The sequence below is a fragment of the Lygodium microphyllum genome, chromosome 18, assembly GCF_053477565.2.
Source record: "Lygodium microphyllum isolate KBCC chromosome 18, Lygodium_microphyllum_v1.1.10, whole genome shotgun sequence".
Classification (NCBI taxonomy): Eukaryota; Viridiplantae; Streptophyta; class Polypodiopsida; order Schizaeales; family Lygodiaceae; genus Lygodium; species Lygodium microphyllum.
Window position 1 is genome coordinate 74389517 of NC_141152.1, and position 4583 is coordinate 74394099.

Sequence of the window (4583 nt, forward strand, 5' to 3'; positions counted from 1 at the left end):
TATGGACTGTCCTCAACACCTCTTGCCACAAGCTGCTTTTCTGATTTTTGAAGGCAATGAAACAATCTTTATACGTCGCATGCACGATGCTCCTCATGTACGCCATTACATCCCTTCCTTCATCATCATGAAAGATGCCATCAGTATCTGTAACTCTATAGTACTGGCGTACAACCTCCTCTACGTGATCTACTGGTGAGGTGATCGCTTGCCACCTCCTAGGTAGCCCCCACACAAGCCTCGTCCTCCCCCTCGATTCTCCCTCCTCCCTCTCTGTCGACTACCCTCTGCCTCGCTGGACGAACGAGCTTCTACAAATGCACGTGCTTCTGCAGATGCTTGTGCTTCAGTCGATGCACGTGGAGCACGTGGAGTACCTGCATATGGAGTACCTGCATATAGAGTATGTGCATGTGGAGTACCTACATGCAGAGTTTGGGAAGTAGTGCCAGGCAAAGACATCAGAGGCGTCCCAAACATGACACTGAACACCTCGTCCGTTGTGGGAGAGCAGCCAAGGTGTCTGGTCATCTCTCCCATGAAGTCTTCCCTACTAGGAATGCCTCCAAAAAATGCATTGACCCCCCCTACCAAAGGAGGCCAATGTATCATTCATGTGATCCAAATCCGGGTCATTGCTAGATGAACTAGGATACGACATCTGCAAAAAAAACACAAGAAAAAGATAAATTTATTTACATACAAAAAATCATATATTACCTACATTTTCAAAGAGCTTTCTTTAGACATTGAGCATAAAACTTAAGTGCTAATGCTTCTCATAAACAAGAAAACTGATAAACACAAGCATGGGATTGGTCACATTCATCATTGCAAAAATATATTGTTTACTATCAGAACTAGAAGACCTGGCGCGTGTATCCCCGCGTCTAAATTGCACGTTAGACGCACCCTCAGACAAGCTCCAAAGTCAACCTTCTGTCCAGCGCGTCTATTTTCGCATCTAAGATGCAGCACAGACCCGCTATCAGACGCACATTCCAGGTCAATGTGCGTGTATAATCGCGTGTAGACTACAAGTCGCATGTGTATCATCGCGTGTAGACTGCAGAGCACACGCGCCAGCACACGCGCTCTAAGACGTGCTCTCTGACGCTATGAGAGGAAACATTTTTCGCGTCTATATCTGCGTCTACATTGAAATGTAGACGCGCTATCAGACGTGATCGGTCAACTAATTTTAGCCTGACGAACGCCATTGATGATTTACAAAATGCAATAGATAATGGAATCACAAATCCTAAATACACAGACAGAGCAGAGAGAGAAAGAGAGAAACAAAGAGAGAGAGAGAGAGAGAGAGAGAGAGAGAGAGAGAGAGAGACTCACCTTGGGTGTTTGGTGTGGCGGGTGGTGGCACTTCTTCCTTCTCCTTCTTCCTCTCCTTGGTAAGTTACCCTCCCTTGATGCTTGCTTGCTTGCTTGCTGCTTCTTCTTGTTCTCCTCCCTCTTGTTCTCTCTTTCTTCCTCTCCTTGGCTTTCCTTTTTCCATTCTTATGTGTTTGAAATGAAAGAAGAGGTGAGTCATGAGGAGGTGAGGCATGAAGAGACTAGGTGAGGCATGAAGAGACTAGGTGAGGCATGAAGAGACTGCATATCGGCTAAACTCAAGCTTCAGAACCGCAAAAAACGCAAGAAAGGAAAGGCGCAGTTTGAAAAGAAATGATTTAAGTATGGTTTGAATTTTGGCGTGTGCGTCTATTTTTGCGTGTATATGCGCATCTATTGTTCAGGTAGACGCGAGTATAGACACGAACATAGACTCGAAAATAGATGCCAATATAGACGCGTACGTAAACGCGGATATAGATGCGCATTTAGGCTTTATCATGATTTTTTGTTTTTAAGATAAGTTTTGATAGTGAATTCTTATCATAAGTTTTAATGTATTTATAATGATTTTTGTGTATTTAAAATTGAGATCTTAGAATAGTTAATACGCTAGCTTTAAGTTTTTATGTAAACATATGAATGATAAATATTTTAATGTTGTCATGAATTAGGTTTAATCATGTCGTCGTCATCACCTAGTGCGGTGCATGCTGATGAGTCAATGAGCACATCCTCAAGTGAGGATGAAACATTGCGTCTTCATAATCGAGATACATGGCTACGGCGAAAAAGTAAATGCATGTGTGATCGTTGTCGAGGGTGTATTTTTCGAGCACGTTGAATTGCAATGTCACACCTCAGCTTGTATGGAGAATGGGACCAAGAAAAATCACCGGTATTCATTGTTTTTTTTTACCACTAAGATTGCTAGTCTATGTTACGGGAATTATATATCAACATACATGAAACTCCCTTTTGTGGTTGAGCAAGATGCGGTGCCACATCCTTAGATGCTCCCTCCCGAGCGTCGAGAGGCTGCAAAACGTCGACGCGAGGAGGCAGAGTCTTCAAGAAGAGTAGAGACTGACGACCATGATAGTAGCCCTCATGAAATGCCCCATCAAGTCGTAGAGGATGAGATTTTAGACAACATGGTACACCATCTATTTTCACAACCGGTTCAGGGAAAAGGTCACTCTACGAAGCCAGATGATCCACTATATGTAGCATCATCTACTCCATTGTATAAAGGTTGTACGTACTCCGTTCTTCGTGCGTCTCTCAAGATACTTAACTTGCAAACAATTTATGGATGGAGTAATGTCAGTTTGGATGCATTATTGAAGTAGGTATCAATTCAATTTGGCTTATGAATCATAATATTAATTGTTCTATTTTAAAATCAGAGAGAAATATATGTTGGTGGTTTTTTAACTCACTTTTAAAAATATATGTAGGTTATTATCACAAATGCTTCTAAAAGGAAACAAATTACCAACTAAGAGAGAGCAAGCAAGACATTACTTGACATCTCTGGGAGGCCTCGATTATGTCAAGATCCATGCATGTGTCAATGATTGTGTCTTATTTCATGGGATTCATGAGTTCGCACGAGAGTGTCCTGTTTGTGGCGAATCAAGATACGAAGTGGAGATGAAGTCAATGGATGTGCCTCATAAGGTTTTGTGACATTTTCAGATTGTTCCACGTATAAAACTTATGTTCAAGTGTAAGTCTATTGGAAAGCTCATGTCATGGCATGTTAGTCATCGTTCAAGTGATGGAAAATGAAGGATCCCTGCAAACACACCGGCATGGCAACATATAGATAATTTGTGGCCCGTTTTCAAAGAAGAGCTAAGAAATTTAAGATTTGGTTTAGGTATGGATGGAATCAATCCATTTGGAATCAAAAGTACATCATATAGTGTATGGCCAGTGGTATTGGTGAACTATAATATTCCTCCATCCATGGCAATTAAAAAGGGACATGTAATGTTGTCCCTTCTGATTCCTGGAAAGCACAAGGTAAAAAACATGGACATTTACTTAGAGCCTTTAATTGAAGAGTTAGAAATGTTATGGGAAGGTATTGAGGTGCAAAATACAAGTGCATCTGCATCCTCTAGAGATTTCACATTGAAGGCCATGTTGTTGTGGACCATGCACGACTTTCTAGGATACGAAGAGTGTTCAGGTACATGTATATAACTCTATATTTGAAATTCAAGACTTGAATCAATTGCATTTTATTAATTCACTTTTTTTTCCAGGTTTAACCACGTCAGGATATCATGCATGTCCTATTTGCGGTCCCTCTCTAGTTTCCTCTAGGCCGGCACATTTAAAGAAGGTTATCTACGACAATCATCATCGATTTCTTCCTATTGGCCATCCCAAATATGTTCTCCCTACTAATGGAATGACTCCACAATCTCTAACCATTCGATATTGGAGGGAGAGATGGATTAATGCCGACAGCCACCCTCCACTCGGCATGAGTCGGTAAGAAGTGCATTTCTCTCGATTGACTTTAAAGTATTTAGCATAATGAATTGTTTACATAATATATTGTTTGTTTGTTAGGTTCTCTATATTTTTTCGTCTTCCATACTAGACTGAACTCAAGATCAATCACATGTTGGACCCCATGCACATATTCAAAAATATTGTATTTACATTATGGGATCACTTGATAGGGGCTCGTGATTCAGTTAATGTAAGGGAGGATTTACGTAGCATTGGTCGCATGAGACGAGCCTGGCCATGCATTGGACCCAGAGGAAAGATTGAGCTACCCCATGCACCTTGGATGTTGTCAAAGAACGAGGAAAAAATAGTAAAGGAACAAATATATAGCTTTCGAACATCCACAGGATGTATGAGATGTCTCAAGGGAGCCTTCATAAAGAAAAAGAAAAGAGGTGTGGAGTAACTATCTGGTTTGAAGTCCCACGATTGGCACAAAATTATTCAAGTAAGGGTATCTCTAACCATGAATATAGTAATTAGTGGAGTAACTATGTGTAAACTTTGGGGTATGATGACTTTTTCCTCAACTAATCATTTGATCTATGAATATTGTTTACATTCAGTTCGTACTTCCTACTAGCATATCCCATTGTGTATCCAAAGATATACGTGATATCATTTACAAGATGAGAGAGCTTGTGAGATGTATATACATAGTATTTTTTCATTATATATCTTTGAATTTCTACACAAAAATA